We start from the raw sequence: 20,835 nt of genomic DNA, 5'->3' as shown, positions 1-20,835 counted from the left end.
AAATAAAAAAAAATTTTAAGCAGTAGGTCCTATAATTGTTCTAAGCCAAAACAAACTTTTAAAGTTAACTGGAGAGAAAAAATTCTTAGAAATCTGTAGTAACATAACTATACTTTTCATACTTTATTAATTATAATGGGTTGACCAAAGACAGAGGGGAAAAAGATAACACTTGCAGTAATTCCATAATATTTTTAAACATAGGATTTTAAAAAAAAATAAATTATTTCCAGTATGGCCTCATCCTTTGTCTGTAACACATCTCAACAAAATTATCCTGAAATGAAGTTTAGATCTTCAATTATGATTTGTTTTTATTAATGTAATTTTTCTGGTTGTGCATGATTATGATAAAGAGAAGAATAGTCATGCTATTCTGAAAAACTGGAGCAGTATATGCACAATTGAACCTCTGTGGCCTCTGCCTATTTGGCAAATCCCAGCTGCCTTTTTGTATAGTTTCATTTTATAATCACAAAACATAGAATATGGCACAGTTCTATTGGCAACTCTTTCATGTATGTGTGCATAGATGTGTATCTATGAATGCAGACACTTTTTCTTTTAAATGTATTCTATTTAGACAATTATTTCTATGAAACAGCACTGGCAAAATTTCTTACCAACTAAATAGTAAATTTTTCTTCTGTATGTTCCCTGTGATGAAAATTAATTTCTCAACTCTAATGATGAGCAGCAATTAAGAAAGTAATCTTGGCTAGATGAACATGTTACAAATGGAATATTTAACTATTGAAGATTTGTTTTACGAGTTAATCCACTACTAGGTGTTACTGTGTCGGAAAAAAAAAATGCCAGTGGATTTACCTTTATCTCATTGTCAACAAAATCAAATGCAAAATGTTTGAGCTTAGGATTTCTTACAATTCTAATTGCTACCAATAGTTGCTTTTTCTGGCTTATGAAGCTACACTACTCCAAATCACAGATAATCTTTAAAAAAGGCAAGCCTATATGCATGGGTGTGAAAATTTTTAAATTACATTCTAGTAAATAATGTTTTCATCCAATATCTAGATTAATTCTTTATGAAAACTACTTTTTCTATGTGGAATGGAGTCCCATTTCAGTGAGTAAAATGTCATAGTTTCTGTTTCATTCATTATCCAGTTAGTAACTGAGAAAATGCTACTATATTCACTATTAAATGTGATAAGTGAATCCATATATATATATATATATACACACATACATATATAAACATAAAATATAAATCCATATATATATAAACATATGAATTTATATATATATACTCATTCTGGTTAAGCACCTATTTTCTAGAAAAGTATAACTAAAAAATAATCATCTCCAAGAAACATAATGATCATGTTCTCCAAGGTAAATACAAAAGAAAAACTATTAAAAGCAGCTGGAAAAAAGGGGCAGATCACCTACAAGGGGAACCCCATCAGGGTAACAGCAGACCTTTTGTCAGAAACCCTACAAGCCAGAAGAAATTGGCTGCGTATATTCAGCATTCTTAAATAAAAGAAATTTCAGTCAAGAATCTTATATCCAGCCAAATTAAACTTCATAAGCAAAGGAGAAATAAGATCATTTTTAGAGAAGCAAATTCTAACGGAATTTGTTACCACCAGATCTACTTTACAAGGTGTCCTTAAAGGAATGTTAAACATGGAAACAAAATACTACTAGCAGCCACCACAAAACACAATTAATTGCATAGACCATTGGAAATATAAGCAACTACACAATCAAGTCTGTATATAAACTATTTATCAGTATGATGATGGGATCAAATTCACACATATCAATACTAACCTTGAATGTAAATAGAGTAAAAACTACACTTAGAAGGCACAGAGTAGAAAGTTGTATAAAGAAGAAAGATGCAACTATATGCTATTTCGTCTTCAAGAGATCTACTGTACATGTAATGACATAGGTTTAAAACAAACAAATGGATAAAAATTTACTGAGCAAATGGAAACTAAACAGAGCCAAGGTTGCCATTCTAGTTTCAGACAAAATAGTCTTTAAACCAACAAAGATCAAAAAAGACAAAGAAGGCAATTATATAATGATAAATGATTCAATTCAACAAGAAGACTTTACTATCATAAGTAAACATGCACCTAACACTGGAGAACCCAGATTTATAAAACATGTTTTTAGGGACCTATAAGGAGATTTAGATAACCACACAATAATACTGGGAGAATTTAACATACCACTGACAGTATCAGACAGATGATTGAGGAAAGAAAACTAACAAAGATATTAGGGATCTCAACTTGACACTTGAGCAAATGGACCTAGCAGATGCACAGAAAATGCCACCCAATAACAAGAGAATATACATTTTTGCCATCTGCACGTGGCACATACCTTAAAATAGACCACATGCTCAGCTATAAAAACAATTAACAAACTCAAAACAGCCAAAATCATACCAACCAGTCTTGGATAACAGCACAAAAAAATAGAAACCAATACTAGGAAGATCTCTGAAAACCATACAGTTAAATAGAAATTAAACAACTACTACTGAATGACTTTTGGGTAAGCAATGAAGTTAAGGCAAATTCAAGAAATTATTTGAAACTAATGAAAACAAAGACACAACATACCAGAATCTCTTGTACACAGCTAAAGCAGTGTTAAGAGCAAAGTTTATAGCAGTAAACTCCCTCATGAAAAAATAGGAAAGATCTCCAATTAATAATGAAATATTACACCTAGAGAAACTAGAAAAACAAAAGCAAAGCAAATCCAAAGCTAGCAGAAGAAAATAAATGACAGGAATCAGAGCTGAACTGAATAAAATTGAGGTGCAAAAAAAAAAAAACACATAGAAAAAGAGTAATGAAACAAAAAGTTAGGTTTTTGAAAGAAGAAAAGAGATTAATAGAACACTAGCTAGACTAACACAGGAAAATGGCCAAATTCAAATAAAAAATATTAGAAATGACAAAGGGAACATTACTACTGACCCCACAGGAAAAAATAAAAACTCTCAGAAACCATTACAAACACTGCTATGCACAAAAACTAGAAAACCTAGAAGAAATGGATAAATTCCTAGAAACACCCAGCCTCCCAAGATTGAACAATAAAGAAATGGAAACCTTGACCAAACCAATAATAAGTTCCAAAATTGAATCAGTAATAATAATAAAAAAAGAAGCCCTGCACCAGACAGATTCAGAGCCAAATTTTGAATTTTAAAAGACATATAACAAAGTCTGGTACCAATCCTACTGCAACTATTCCAAAAATTGAAAATAGGAAACTACTCCATAACTCATGCTATAAGGTTGATAGCAAAATCTGACAGAGACACGACAACAACAAAAAAATTCAGGCCAATATTCTGGATGAACATAGAAAAAAAATTATCAACAAAATAGTAGCAAACAATCCATCAGCCTATCAAAAAAGTTAATTTGACATGATCAAGTAGGTTTTATTCCTAGGATGCATTATTGGTTCAACATGTGCAAATCAATAAATGTGGCTCATCACAAAAATAGAATTAATAAACAAAAAGACATGATTATTTCGATAGATACAGATAAGACTTTTGGCAAAATTCAACATCTCCTCATATTAAAAACCTTAAACCCACTAGGCATCAAAGAAACATACCTCAAAATAATAAGAACCATCCATGACAAACTCATAGCCAGCATCATACTGAATGGGCAAAAGGTAGAAGCATTCCTCTTGAGAATTGAAACAAGACAAGGATGCCTACTCTCAACACTCCGATTCAGCCTAACATTGGAAGTCCTAGTCAGAGCAATCAGGCAACAGAAATAAATAAAGGCACCCAAATAGGAAAAGAGGAAGTCAAACTATCTCTCTTCACAGATGATATAATTTTATTCCTAGAATACTCCATAGTCTCTGCTCAAAGGCTCCTTCAGCAAAGTGTCAGCATACAAAATTATTGTAAAAAAACTAGTAGCATTTCTACACATCAACAATATCTCGGCTGGGTGCAGTGGCTCACACCTGTAATCCCAACACTTTGGGAGGCTAAGGAGGGAGGATCCCTTGAGGCCAGAAACTCAAGACTAGTCTAGGCAATATTGAGACCGTCACCTCTATTTTTTTTTAATTAGCCAAACATAGTGGCATGCACCTATAGTTCCTAGCTGCTTCTGGGGCTGAGGTGGGTTGATTGCTTGAGCCTGGGAAATTGAGGCTGCCAGTGAGGCAAGATTGGGCCACTTCACTACCACCTACTCAACAAAGCAAGACCCTCTTAGGAAAAAAAAGTCCAACCTGGCAGCCCAATCAAGAATGTAATCCCATTCACAGTTCACACACACACACACACATACACACAAATACTTAGGAATATAGCTAATTAGGGAGGGGAAGATATCTACAATAAGAATTATAAAACACCAATGAAAGCAATCATAAATAATACAAACAAATGGAAAAACATTCCAAGCTCTTAATAAAAAGAATCAATATTGTTAAAATGACCATACTACCCAAAGCAACATACATGTCCAATGCTATTCCCATCAAACCACAAATGGCATTTTTCACAGAATTAGAAAAACCTATTCTAAATTTTGTATGAAACCAAAACATGCCTTAGCAGCCAAAGTGATCCAAAAAAAAAAAAAAAAAAAAGCTGGAGGCATCTTATTACCTGACTTCAAACTATACTACAAGGCTGCAATAACCAAGACAACATGGTACTGGCACAGAAACAGGCATATAGACCAATTGAGAAGAATAGAGAGCCCAGAAATAGAGCGACACACCTACAATTATTTCTCTATTCAATACATGACTCTGGGCTAAATAGCCACATGTGGAAGATTGAAACTGGACCCCTTCCTTACATTACATAAAAAAGTCAACTCATGATGGATTAAAGACTTAAACATAAAAACCTAAAACTATAAAAGCCCTAGAAGAAAACATTGGAAATACCATTCTAGACACAGGCTCTGGCAAAGATTTTGTGACAAAGATGCCAAAAGCAATTGCAGTAAAAATAAAAATTCACAAATGGGACATAATTAAAGAGCTTTGCACAATAAAATAAGCTATCAACAAAGTAAACAGACAATTTACAAAATGGGAGAAAGTATTTACAAACTACTCATCCAACAAAGGTCTGATATACAGAATCTATAAAGAACTAAAACAATGAACAAGCAAAAAACAAACAGCCCCATTAAAAAGTGGGCAAAGGACATGAACAGACACTTTTAAAAGAAGACATATGTGTCTAATAAGCATATGAAAAAAAACTCAGCATCACTAATCATTAGAGAAAAGCAAATGAAAACCACAGTGAGATGCCATCTCACACCAGTTAGAATGGCCATATTAAAAAGTCAGGCATAATAGATGCTGGCAGGGATGTGGAGAAAAGGGAATGCCTATACACTGCTGGTGGGAGTGTAAATTAGTTCAGCCACTGTAAAAAACAGTTTGGAGATTTCTCAAAGAATGTAAAACAGAAGTACTATTCAACCCAGCAATGCTATTATTGGGTAGATTCCTCCCAAAATATAAATTTTTCTACCATGCAGACACATGTACACATATGTTCATTATAGCACTATTCATGGTAACAAAGACATGGAAATGCCCATCAATGGTAGACTGGATAAAGAAAATGTTGTGTGATTGTGTGTGCATGTGTGTATACACACACACTGTGGAATACTATGCAACTGTAAAAAATGAGATAATATCCTTTGCAGTAACATGGATAGAACTTGAGGCCATTATCCTTAGTGAGTTAACACAGGAACAGATAACCAAATGCCACATATTCTCACTTATAAGTGGGAGCAGAATATTGAATACACATTGACAGAGGAGGGAGCAATAGACACCTGGGCCTCCTTGAGGGTGGAGTATGGGAGGAGGGTGAGGACTGAAAAACTACCCATCAGGTACTATGCTTATTATCTGGGTGACAAAATGATTTCTACACCAAACACCTATCACATGCAATGTACTCATGTAAGAAACCTGCACAAGTTATTTCCTGAACTTAAAAGATAGAAAGAAAAAATGAAAAAAAAGTGAAAATGAATATTCTATTAATGATTATTATTTTTTCACTTTTGACATTTTTATCTATATCATTTCTGGTATTTTATGTTCATAATTTTTTCACCTCAATAATTTTGCTCATACTGTTAATTATACCCAAAATTTCTCTTGACTTTTAAAGTACTCTATGTAACTACTTTAAAGTTAGTACAGAATGCTAACCAATTTTAATTTTTTTAATGAACACTTTGTAATTATATATGTTTATAGGGTGCAATTTGATATATTGACATATGTACATGTTGTATAAGGATCAAATCAAGGTAGTGAATTCATCCATAACTTCACGCATTAGTATTCGTATGTCCATAAGACACAAGATAAAATTGGAAATAAGTAGCAAATACATATTTAAATTATCTCCAACATTTGAAAATAATAAAAAGTGACTTAAAGTTATTCATCAGTAAAATAAATTAACACAATGAATATAATAAAATGCTTAAAATTACATTAATGGTAACAAACATACTATCAAAACTTAGATGGAAAATCAGTAGTACATAAATATTGGTTAGCTTTAAATGCTTTCCCATGTACATAAGAAAGATTGAACAGTGAAGGCCTAGAAATTCAATCAAGCTGCTAATAAAACTGCAGAGTATATCTAAAACAAATAAAACAATAAATAATAAACATCAAATAAGAAGTTTATAAAGTGGAAAGCACAGAAAAAGTGAATTCATTGAGAAGGAAAGGACAACAACAACAGAAAACTGACAAAATAATCCTCACCAATATATTTAAAAACAAAAAATTAACAATGTTTTAGAAAATCATTAAAGACAGGCATTTAAATAAAATGTAGAAAAATGATTTCACCTACAGCATTAAAAAATGTGAGCATTTGTCAAAACCAGTTATGTACAAACATACATACTCTCTTTTGAATTAAGCTAGCTACTTTAACTTAGGAAAGAAGAAAAAATTCCAGTACCATATTAACTTCTCTAAGAAAGATGAAAACAAATACGCTGCGAGTTTTTTAATGAAAAAAAAAATCTCGTATATGTTAGTCCAACATATACATATAGATGCGGAAATCTTAAATAAAATATGAGTAATGTTAAAATATTTCTGACACTTGCTGAAATGCTAAAGGCTTTATTTGAAAATATTGCAATATGTGCCATGACTATAGGGGAGGGAGATTAGACTCAACCCTAAATACAATTGGAGAAAGTGGGGATTAATAGCCAAGGAGCAGATTGGGGTTGGTTGTTGGATGGAAAATTACTAAGAACAGACATAAAGGATAGGAGAAATTATTGCTAGACTGACCAAACGGGATTCTTGCTGACGGCAGGCCAGAGTGACTTCATCTTAAAAGTGGACGGATTCTCCCTAAAGTGATTTAGCAGGCTTATTGCTAAAGGTGAATTCTGCAAGGATGAAAAAGTAGTGCAAGGTTGAGGCCTACTTGAGAAGAGAGCTTATAGGAGCCTTACTAAAATTTGATCAAGGAGAAAGTTATGTTTAATAGTCTTTGTCTGGAAGGATGAATAGTCTCGGAGACAAAATTTGAATACAATCAACCCCTATTTTTAGCAAATTTGAAAGAAAGGCAAGTGTGTTAATGCTATTAATGTTATCAAAATATCACAGAAAGTGAAATGGTAAAACTTCAGGTATCTTTAATTTAAAGCTAATATTGTGTCAAAAACCTTTGCTAACACTATTCCCACTGGATAGTCTACTGGCACACTGACCAGTTGGATTAGTGGAGACAGAGCAAATAAAAGGTAGAAGACTTGAAATAAAAATAAATAATCTTCTATATTTCACAAAGTAGATCTTTGCCTGCATAAATAAAAATTCTAGTTTATCTTACCTAATAAGGTTGTTTTGCACCTTCCCAAATATTAGATGAATTCACCACAAGCATGAAAGTAATGTTATTTGCCTTCTTAACATTACGGTTGAAGATAACTCACATCAGCTGCATATCAACTGAGACTTTTCAGAAATAATCATTTGCTTAAATATTATGATAGAATTAACTATAAAAAGAGAACAATTGTATCTGTAGCAGCTCTTTTTTATTATATTTACATTAAAATAATGGAAAATAGAAATGTTCATAACACATACTCTCCTGTAAGATTTGGGAAATAATTTGGTTTTCTAAAATGTCTATCAATGAATATATAAATAATCTGGAAAATTGTTCCCACATGAATTTCAGTGAATATGCATGTTTATTAATATTAAACTATACCAGTTCTCTATTGCTTTCACCTTTAACATAGCCATTAAAAATGATCTGAACCACCATTTCTTTGCTATGCATTCAAAGCACAAGTCCCCAAATTTACATAAATTGAGCTGTTTGCCTAATGTGCCCTAAGTGTGATGTAAGTAATTAACAGGTTAAGATCAAACATCATGTTATGTGCTTGACAGCAAATCTCTGCTGGAAAGAATAAAATTTAGGAGCTTAAACACGTGTGGAATTGAAAAGATAAGTGTTTTCCTGCAGATATATCTTTCATGATGAACAAAATTTTTTGAATAAACAGCCAGAAATATACAGCTGTAGCTTTAAACGAGTAGTCCCAAGCTGTCTTCATTTGGATACACCAAAAGTATGCCAGGCCAAATAAATTATTACTCTAAAATGATAAACATAGACAGGATATACACTTTCTACTTGTTTTGGGTACATACAGGAATGCCCATCCACATACAAATGCGTAATTAAGTAAATATGTATCTATACACATTTGTGTGTGTCTCTGTGTGTGTGTATAAGCAAAGCTTATGTTGAAGAGCTTAGTATACATTGACTACATCTTTATTTACTTCCCTTTCCCAATGTTTCAAGTTTTTCAGACAGAAATGGTGGCTACATCCTTAAAGACTCAACAATCTTTGACCTATTGCGGTGAGAACTTTCCCAATGCCATTCTGTGCTTACAACACGTAAACTTGTTATCTGACTAACCCCTTCTAGTACATATATACCCTGGTTTGAAAAAAAATAATATGAGCACAATAAATGTTTAAAAAAGAAAGAATAAAAAATAGTTCAAGTCTAGCTTAAGAAAAGAAATATACCACAGGGGATGACTGGCAGATCAAAGGCATGAAAAGAACAGAGAATAGCCACAGGCAATGCTTTGATTACATAATCGTTTCTTCTGGACTGTTTAACTTCCCTGTAGAGAATAAACCAAGTTCCTATGAGACCCATTTTCGTAAGAGACTTGAGCACCTGAGTCAATTTTGCCTAGCATTAGAAGATGCGAGGTATTAATGTAGCTACACTAATAGATATTTACAGCCATGCATTAAAAATACATGTGTGCACCCATAATGATCTGGCACCCAGCTAGGAGCTAAGTAACATACAAGAGTAAAAAAAAAAAAAAAAGTCAAAATGAGTTTCAGAAACTAAGAAAAAAAAGACATTGTGAAAGGATAAAGTCCCTGAAAACATTTGAGAACCAGAGAGGCCAGCGTGATTAGAGGCTGCTCAGTTGAGTTCAACTGGCATGACGACTTCAGCATGGATATGTTTAAATGACATCAAGCCTTTCTTTTTGTGAGAAGGAAGAAGTTGTCAGCTATAGACAGAATGAGCATCATATGAAGACCATAAGAAAAGTAAGAATTATAGCATATATATGATAATATATTGTAAACAGAAATATTGAGAATGAGTGTTTTACACAATTTGATTGTTTTCTCAACTATTTTATGTTTTTCAATTCAATAGAAAATACACCAAGTAAATATCAATTCATTGTATGAAAGATTTTATTTGTAAAAACACTGAGAATTATATGAAAAGGTGTGCAACAAATTGACATAACAGCAAACTGTAATTAGGAGAGTGGAAAAGGGAATAAATATTTTCTTTTACACAGTCTATTTTTGTTTTGTTAAGCAAATAGTAATTTTAGATTAGCAATAATTTTAATACATCTATGTGTTTCAATGCACAATTATATGTATCAAAAATATAATTTTAAATATATGCACCTAGTCTTGAGATAAATAGAAGAAAATGAAGCAGGAAACAGAACTGAGATTTAAATGTACCATTTAACTTATTTAAATTTCTACATTTAATTGCAGCCAAAGTTTTAGAAAAATAGTTTTAAAGAATAATAAATATTTGTTGACTATTGTAAGCTAATATATTACAGAAATCCCTATTCCCAAGGTTTTTGGAAAATACATTATTATTGATTTTATCTGGAACTTTAGTTCGCTGTCTAAGAGGTGTTGATTGAGTGTTAATTCTCCATAACAAATTCCTGTGTATATGTCAGTTTACTGCACTACAATATTGTCTGACACTCTGTGAGTCTACTGTCTATAATAAAATTGAATCTTCTCTTCAGAACCAGGACATTCTCTCATTTTTTCTCACTGAGACTTCCCAAACAACATCTGTCTTTCTGCTTTCCTTCTCTACTTAACCTTCTTTAAGCCGTTTTCTACAATGTAAAACGTGATTATTCTTTAAATACTCAGTTGATCAAAATGCTCCCCTGCACAAAACTCAAATGGCTTATTATTAGTTACAGTATAAATTCTATTCTCCTATGAGCAGACTATAAATTCAAGTGGGAAAATGTCTTGTTATCTCTCATTATTTCATTTTAACTCGTGGAAAAATATAAATACATACATACACAAATATACTTACATACATACATACATATGCATGTGCATAGGTATGTATATATCCTTATTTTCATTTCTGCATTGCAGACACATGAATTACTTAAAAAGACCCCCTCCCATCTCCTATGAACTTTTTTTTTTTTTTTTTTGAGACAGGGTCTTGCTCTTTCACCCAGGCTGGAGTGCAATGGCAAGATCTTGGCTCACTGCAACTTCCACCTCCCGGGTTCAAGCGATTCTCCTGCCTCAGCCTCCAGAGTAGCTGGGACTACAGGTGTATGCCCCCATGCCCAGCTAATTTTTGTATTTTCAATAGAGATGGGGTTTCACCATGTTGGCCAGGCTGGTCTCGAACTCCTGACCTTGTGATTCGCCCCCCTCAGCCTCCCAAAGCGCTGGGATTACAGGTGTGAGCCACCGCGCCTGGCTGAACTTTTTTATACCTTTGTTCATTCCACAGGTTCTTTTGGACGTTTCTTATATTTTTATCCCTCTAATTTGACAGATACATTGTTTAAATGTTACTTCTATATAAAATTCATGTCTTGTGTCCCTTTAGATAACTGTAGAAGGATATGTATAAGATGCTACTATAATTATTAATTTTATTATTTTTAATTTCAACGTACTATGAAATTCTAATGGGAAAGAGTCTTATTTGGAATATTGATATTAAGCAAGCTTTATAAAGTTTAGGATGTTGAAATCAGTGCAAATAAAAGACAAATTATAAATAGATCTCAAGTTTTCAATGCTAATCAAAGAAATAAATGTTTAAAAAACTTAAGAAACATTATGCAATCTTATTAAAATCAATGTAAAAATGAAGCCTCTCAAAAATTATTTTTATAATAAATATGTACTATAAGGCTCATTATTTTTATTGTAACCATAAGTTCCTACGGTTGCCTAAACATTGAATAAATAAATATAAAAGTTTAATACAAACCAAATAGATCATACCTGAGATTTTTCAAATTGCTTTCAAAATTAAACAAAGTTGCTTCTCAAGAGGTTGCACTGCTATTCATTTCGCCTTTTTATTGAAAAATACATTATGATGTTTTTTGTAAAACATGAAATTGCATGTGATTGATTTATTATGTTTTCTATTCAGCTAAATTGAGGCTAAATAGTTAGCAGTAGTCTTTCTTGATGGTACCGTGCAAATAATATTATCCTACATTTCTTACAGTAAATGAATAATTTATAGTAAATTGGATTATTCACAAATTTGTATGTAAGGGAGTTGGGTTATAATATGGAATGAATTATCATTGTGCTTTGAGGAAGTCTGAGTAAATTATAGGGACTTTTAGTGATATTGTAAGATACAAAAATAGGTTTAAATACATTAAATTTAAGAGCAGTGCATAAGATTGCAATAAGAAAAGAAAATCATATCCATAAGAGGAATATATAAATTACCAAAGGAAAACTATGCCATTTGATATAGTATAATACCAAATACTTTATTTTAAATAGTGAACTCTAAATAAACTAAGTAGATGCAATTTAATGATTGCCTTGAAGGTAGACTTCATTATTGATGGTGTGTCAAATTGGTAACACATTCACCAAGTGACTAACAACAGTAACCAACCAAGAATGATTGCCATCATCTCAGTGACCTGAATCTTCTATTTTGCCTTGTAATAACTGGTTAAGAACTAAAGATCACTTAAGAGTGATCTTTAAGTATTTAAGTGTTCTTACTTCACATAATCTACTGAGATTTGAAAATATTATTTGCGTGGAGTTTAGATACTGATATGATTATCTGAAATTGTTTCTCGGTCAAATACACCAGGGAATTGATGCTGTGTTTAAACAGGTGACTTTTTTTTAATCCTCAGCTGTACATTAGAGAGTTGACATTTGAAAGTGAGAGAAAGCAAGCAGCTTTACAAGGTAGGGCTTTAGGGAAATGAGGCAGAGTTTTCCAGGAAACAATGATCAGAAAACATTTTGTTTACCTCTAAACCCATTAAGGTTTATATAATACTTTACTTCACAGCTACAGAAATAACATATTGGTCTTCATAAGAAAAGGGGCATTTGGTATTTCTTTGAAGTAAACCAATTGAGACACAATTCTAAGAAGTCATGGTTTGTGAAGCTTTTTAAATGTAGCTATTAACATGTGCAATAATAACGGCATATGTACCATACCTAGTGTATGGGAAGTAGAGGATGATTTACTCGGTCTTTAAAGCTTGAACTTTAATAAGCGTCATTAGAAAGGACGAAAACTTGCTCTACTCAGCATACAAACTTTGCTTTTTCAAAGAATAACCACACTAGCTTAAAGCAGATGAAGTATAAAATCAGACAACACAGCAGAAAATACTATATAAACAGTAACATGTCAAGAGTGGCATTGAATTGGTATGCAGAAACTGGCTAACAAAGTCTCAATAATTGGGAAATTAAAGGCCTACCAATACCAGTCACAGAAGGGAATAGGAGTCAATAACAGAACTTCATTTTAGTCATAAAAATATTATTTTATTAATTATTTAATTTTGCTGTAAGAAAATGTATTTACATAACCAAGTTATTGTTTGCAAGTAGAGGAGAGAGAGAGAAAATTACAGCATTTAATACCCCTTTTGTTTTTCTAAAGTCGCAAAGGATTAAAAAAAATCACGTATTTGGCAAAGAGAGATATTGGAGCCAAGTAAATAAAACATTTGAAATCTAAATTCTTTTGTCCAGAAAAATATAGGTGAGAGAAGCATAATGCCTTATTGGATGGTTGCAGAACAGTGATTATCTATATCTTATTTTGCGTTTCTTAACATCAGGCATTGCACCACATTTTCTATCAAATGCAAAAACTAATTGGAAGTGGCCGGGCGCAGTGGCTCACGCTTGCAATTCCAGCACTTTGGGAGGCCGAGGCAGACAGATCACCTAAGATCAGGAGTTCGAGACTAGCCTGGCCAACATGGTGAAACCCCCGTCTCTACTAGAAATACAAAAATTTTCCTGGTATGGTGGCAGGTGCCTGTAATTCCAGCTACTAGGGAGGCTGAGGCAGGAGAATCGCTTGAATCCAGGAGGCAGAGGTTGCAGTGAGCCGAGATAACACCACTGCACTCCAACCTGGGCAACAAGAGAAAAGCTCCATCTCAAAAAACAACAAAACTAATTGGAAACAGTTTCAGCCTTCAGTGTTTGTATAATTATGTAGAAGATATAAAACAGGTCACAGAAAAATAACATAGAATCTGATCAGTGAATGAGAGATTACAAATATTTTATGACATTCTGTCTTGTGTAAGGCAACCAGAAATATTTTACAGCATGAAAAGACATTCAAATTAAGCTTTGAATTGAGTCTAGGATTTCAAGCATTAGACACGAGGAAGGGGCAAATGACAAAGAATGGAAATCAGAGTATTACCAATATTTCTGCAAAGGTAGCTTAGAGTCAGGAGAGGCCTTGCATTTCAGACCAACACTTGGCCTGTGTTCAACAAGCAAGCAAGAGCTAGTGACATTGAGACTGGGTGTGGTGGCTCCCGCCTGTAATCCCAGCACCTTGGGCTTTGGGAGGTGGAGACAGGCAGATCACTTGACGTCAGGAGTTTGAGACCAGCCATGCCAACATGATGAATCCCCATCTTTACTAAAAATATAAAAATTAGTCGAGTGTGGTGGCACACGTTTGTAATTCCAGCTACTCTGGAGGCTGAGGCAGGAAAATCTCTTGAACTTGGGAAATGGGGGGTGCAGTGAGTCGAGATCACGCCACTGCACTTCAGCCTGAGCAACAGAGCAAGACTACGTCTCAAATAATAATAACAATAATAATAATAAATAGGAGGTAGCGACTGATGAGTGAAACTCGTTTCTATGATCAGAACTCAAGTATATTAAACATATGACATCCATAGTCTTAAGAACCCATGACTTGTGGACAAAAGATTGTATAAAATCATTCAAGTGAAACGTGGTAAAGATTTGTAATAAAACAGTGGAAGAGGATATGTAGAAGACGAAACAAATGTAATAAAGAAGAGGGAAGAGTTCATAGTATTCGATCACTTACTGAATGTGGGCAAAATAAAGGGATTGGAATATAAAGAAGGGATAAAGGTGACTGAAATTTGAGTCCATTGCCTGGGCACTAAGATGGTAAAATAAATTGTGTTCAGAATACACCGTGATGGATTTTATTGCTAGGAAATATTTGTTGTTACTCATGGCTGTATCTCTAGTATATACTAAAATATACCTATAAATACATAATGTATAAAGCAATATCTAGTTACAAAATAGTATAGCATTGAGGGTGTTAATATTGCAATTATGTTGTTTTACTTTATTTAGTAATTTTTATTATTTTGCTTTATTTTACATACAAACTGTCGTTTTATATAAAAAATAATATTTAACATTTGAAATTGAGATAATAATATTTTCACCTCTCTTCATTCTATTCCTAGAAGTAATATGAAAATTAACTAAGAAGTAGTGAAATAACTGCTATGTAACTTTCTACGTAAATGAGTGCAATAACATAGATCCCTAGAGTGCATGTGATAAGCAAAGAAATCTGGGTGCTTTGGTTACAAGATTCTAGTAGATTAATGTCTGGCAAATGGAATGCACACAGTAAAATTTTAGCTGTTTTCTGGCCTATAAGACAATATATGTTTTTGCAGATAATCATATCTGCTCTAATTTATGTAAAATTGTTTTCTGGAATATTTCAATTAACTTTCTATACCATGCTTGTGAATATGTACATAGTTAAAATATCATTTCATTTTACTAATATAGTATGGCATCAGTTAATATCTACCCAATAGTTAAATATGATTAATAATATTTACCTTTAAATAATATGTGGGCTATTTTGAAGCATTCATTTTGTTGATTTACATATCCTGTTAATATTTTGAAATTCATAACTACTACCAAAGTTAATGCAAAATATATGCATTAATTCATATAGATATATATACTCAATACAAAAAAAGGGAATTCATTTCATTAATATTAGATTTCTTTTTGTTTTCTGCCTCTTGAAACAAAACTCTTGACACTTCTAGAGAAACAGACTAACCAATTTTCTAGACTTTTAATCTCAAATACAAATCGATAATGTTTACCTTTTAGTTGGTCAATTGTATAATTAATTATTGCAACAATAAAAGTATTGTGATTCTTCTACAGAAATATATTATTTGACAAATCTGAAAGATATTACCGAATCATAATGTATTTATTGCATACTGTACATGAGGTACAAAGAAGAAACCATGTCAAGGACAGGTGTTATATATTGGATAGTTATCACATGTTAAACTAATGTTAAGGGTAAAATAAAATTGGAGAAGTTGTAATGAAAAAATCAGCATAAAAACATAGCTTTTTCTTTTTTCATGGCAATGAGAAAACATGGCTCTGAACATGCAGATGATTCCTCATGTAGAAACATGGGATATCTATAAATTATAACTAATGTTTGATAAAATAATAAGCTCAAAGACATAAACGTACATAACAGATAATGGAAAGATGGATAATATAGAGACTGATTTTTAGTGAGAGCTTTATTTAGAAGCCATTTTAAATAAAATATGATATGAATTGTTTTGAAAAATATGCAGATTTAAATGAGAAAACCATTCTTGTTGTAATGTAGCCTTGGTGCAGAAATAAAGTGAGACAATTTAAAGAGTTTTAGGAATTGATCTTGTCTAGAACAGCTGTTTCTAAAGCTGTGAGATTATTGGAATCACTTGTGATAATATTTAGAATAATGATTCCCAGGCACTTAATCAAATCTGCTAAATAATAATCCCCAGTGTTGGGTGGAAGAAAATTGAGTGTGGAACAATTGGTTGTTTAGTATTGTATAGTTACTGAGATTATTCATTTAACTGAATGAGTAAGTTACAAAATGTTAGTATAAAAAATTACCATATAAAATTTTTATATTATACAAATAATTCTGATTAAAATGTATATAACTTATGGAGAAGTGAATAAGTGAAGGGAATATAATTGACCTATCATTAATAGAAAGTTATTATATTTAGGTTGGTGCAAAAGTAATTGCGGTTTGGGCCATTAAAAGTAGTGGCAAAAATCTCAATTATTTTGCACCAACCTAATAATTGCATGGTTGAACGATAGCGAATGATGATACAGTATATTTAGTCACTGAAATAACTGAAATAAAGAGATGGCAAACATCTTGGCATTAATATCAGCAAAATATGGTACCTAGTTAGTTCAGGAGAAACAGAAAAAATTTTTAAATGATGTCAAAGTAAATTTTTTCTATAATTTTAATTTATTTATTTTAAATTGATAAATAAAAATTATGTATATTTATGGTGTACAACTTGATGTTTTGTTATATGTAGACAGTGTGGAATGACTAAATCAGGCTAATTCACACTCCCATTACCTCATGTACTTATCATTTTTAAGGTGAGAATAATTAAGCCCTGTTATAAGCAATGTATCAAATATCTAATATATTGTTATTAAAAATAATTATCATATAAAATAGATCTTAATGTATTTCTTTTACCGAAAATGTTGTCTCCTTTGATCCACCTGTCCCCATTCCTCTCCCCCAACTCCTGATAACCATAATTCAGCCTTAAAGAAGAAGGAATTTCTATCATTTGTGACAGCACAGATGAACCTGGAGGATATTATGTTAAGTAAAATAAGCCAGGCACATAATTTCACTTATCTGTGAAATCTGAAAAAAGTCAAACTCATAAAAACACAGAATAGAATAGTGGTTACCAAGTGAAATGTTAATTTGATTCTGAAACAAGGGCAATGGATGAAAATTATATTTAAAGTTTGTAGTAATATAGTTGGTAATGATCTGAACACGCTCATTGCTGAATACCTTCCAAAATGCACGTAGAGATTCTATTCAGTCATTGAGGATTATCAGAAGCTCAGGGACTAACTCAGGGTAAGCCTAAGGAGAAATAGTTTGGAGCTGCTGAATTTTAAAATGCAGAAGCTGAAGATATATCTATATATAAGTACCATTTTATTTTTAAAATAGTAGTTTAATAAAGAAAATAAAATCATGTGAAGTTGATATATTTTCTAGTTTACAAATCTAGCCACAAGAGATATGTTCTAAGGATGGAAATAGGCAATAAACCATTTAAAAATAAATGAAAATTTAAAATAAATATAGCAATAAATTGTTAGGTAGAAGGTAACCAGAATGGAGAAATAATAACTTTCGTTATCTCAGCTGAAGTATGTGGGTTATGATGTGCTTGGGGAACAACTTTTCAGTCTAAAACAACAACAACAACAACAAAATAGGTGGTGCAACTACCTAAAGAAAAGATAGGCTGGGTGTGTCTGAAGAAAATGTGGCTCTGCTATAATGAACAAGGTGAAGAACACTAATATACTCAGAATAAAATAAAGGAAATTACCAGCAGCCAAAACCAGAGGTAGTCAAGAACCTGATAGTTAAGTAGGCCTTAAATGTAATGGGTTTCTGGGAACTTGATATTTATTGAGATGTCTCTAGATCTTCCGATAATAGAATTAGCAGAATTACAGTATAAAGTAATGCTTATTCTCAAACACATGAAATACAGCTGTCGATGCCAAGTAAAGAGTTGATTAGGTTAATTTGGATGTTAGGAAACGTGTGTGTGTATGTGTATGTGTGTGTGTGTGTGTGTTTGCTTGGTTTGTGCAGGCACATGTATGTATGTGTAACCAGATGTTAAAGTTCTAGGTTCACATGTTAACTCATTGTTACTAAAATTATATATATATAAATATAAAACAGAAAATAACTACAAATTACTCCAGAATTCTAGAAACTAGAATGAAAAAGAGGAGACAAAAATAAGGCAAATTAAGAAGCAAGTTAGAAATAGAGAAAATCAGGGGAGTATAATGTCAGGGAAATGGAGACAGAGTGCTTAAAGAGAGGTAATGTAGAAATGCTGGCCAGTGTCAGATGCACATTTGAGGCTCGAGGTCACAGTTCTTTGGAAAAATGAATTAATATTGGGTGATATTTCTACCACAATATTGAGTTATTTAGGTGAAAATATGAACTTGTTTTGTTTTATTTGATTTTTTTTATTTTTTTCCGGTTAGCTATAACTTTTATGGCTTTTTTCCAAGATGGATAGTGAATGTTAGAATAAAATAGATGAGCATTTATTTTATATTGATCATAGGGCATTGTTATGCCAAACTGTGGAATCTAATTTGAAAAAGAGAGGGTTTGCTCTAGCATAGAAAAAAACTATACTACAAGGCTACAATAACCAAAACAGCATGGTACTGGTACCAAAACAGAGATATAGACCAATGGAACAGAGCAGAGCCCTCGGAAATAATACTACACATTTACAACCATCTGATATTTGACAAACCTGACAAAAACAAGAAATGGGGAAAGGATTCCCTGTTTAAAAAATGGTGCTGGGAAAACTGGCTAGCCATGTGTAGAAAGCTGAAACTGGATCACTTCCTTACACCTTATACAAAAATTAATTCAAGATGGATTAAAGACTTAACTGTTAGACTTAAAACCGTAAAAACCCTAGTAGAAAACCTAGGCAATAGCATTCAGAACATAGGCATGGGCAAGGACTTCATGACTAAAACACCAAAAGCAATGGCAACAAAAGCCAAAACTGACAAATGTGATCTAATTAAACTAAAGAGCTTCTGCACAGCAAAAGAAACTACCATCACAGTGAACAGGCAACATACAGAATGAGAGAAAATTTTTACAATCTATCCATCTGACAAAGGGCTAATATCCAGAATCTACAAAGAACTTAAACAAATTTACAAGAAAAAAATCAAACAACTCCATCAAAAAGTGGGAGAAGAATATGAACAGACATTTCTCAAAAGAAGACATTTATGCAGCCAACAGACACATGAAAAAAATGCTCACCATCACTGGCCATCAGAGAAATGTAAATCAAAACCACAGTGAGATACCATCTCACAGCAGTTAGAATGGTGATCATTAAAAAGTCAGGAAACAACAGGTGCTGGAGAGGATGTGGAGAAATAGGAACACTTTTACACTGATGGTGGGAATGTAAACTAGTTCAACCATTGTGGAAGACAGTGTGGCGATTCCTCAAGGATCTAGAACTAGAAATACCATTTGACCCAGCCATCCCATTACTGGGTATATACCCAAAGGAATATAAATCACAAGAACAAAAAACCAAACACCGCATGTTCTCACTCATAGGTGGGAATTGAACAATGAGAACACTTGGACACAGGGTAGGGAACATCACACACTGGGGCCTATCACGGAGTGTGGGGAGCACGGAGGGATAGCATTAGGAGGTATATCTAATGTAAATGGTGAGTTAATGGGTGCAGCAAACTAACACAGCACATATATACATATGTAACAAACATGCACGTTGTGCACATGTACCCTAGAACTTAAAGTATAATTTAAAAAAAAAGAAAAAATGAACTGGAAATTTCCACATAATCAAAAAAATTAGTGAGTAAGAAGCAAAGATAGAAAATGTTAGGCACAAAAAGGGTGGTAGTTTCAATCAGCACTTCATATATAATTCTGTAATCAGTAATAAAATGTTCAAGAAATAATCAGTGATGTGGGGTAATGAAGAATAATGGAAGAAAATGTTTTCGTGAGTTGGGGTTAAGAATTTGGCAAATGTATCTGTTGATTGGTCATCTAAAATGGTGATAATACATGCTATGGTAAAACATATCACAAGTTAACCTGTGTAAAGACATTAATCCATATAGTAAATTCCATAATGTGAGGGGATGTGATTGAAAACTCAGTAATTGAAAGTGAGAAGGCATGGTAATACCATAGCCATACAGTATGGAGTCCTCTTCGATGAAACTCAACCTGGTAAATTGAGAAGGAAATCTAGTGTTCTGGATAGAGAAAAGGAGAGCTCTCCTTTTAGGCTACCATACCTAAGGTATGGATAATGGGGGAGATAAAATACTCTCTGCTTGAAAAATTTCTATTACAGTGTTGTCATGGATATTTTATCTAATTTCCTTCTACTAAATTGATATTTATTCATTTATATTTATTTATTAAATGGATATTTTGTTCTATTAAAG

Source organism: Pan paniscus, chromosome 14, assembly GCF_029289425.2.
Source record: "Pan paniscus chromosome 14, NHGRI_mPanPan1-v2.0_pri, whole genome shotgun sequence".
NCBI lineage: Eukaryota > Metazoa > Chordata > Mammalia > Primates > Hominidae > Pan > Pan paniscus.
The sequence above is the reverse complement of the archived record's forward strand: the minus strand, read 5'-3'. Positions refer to the sequence as shown.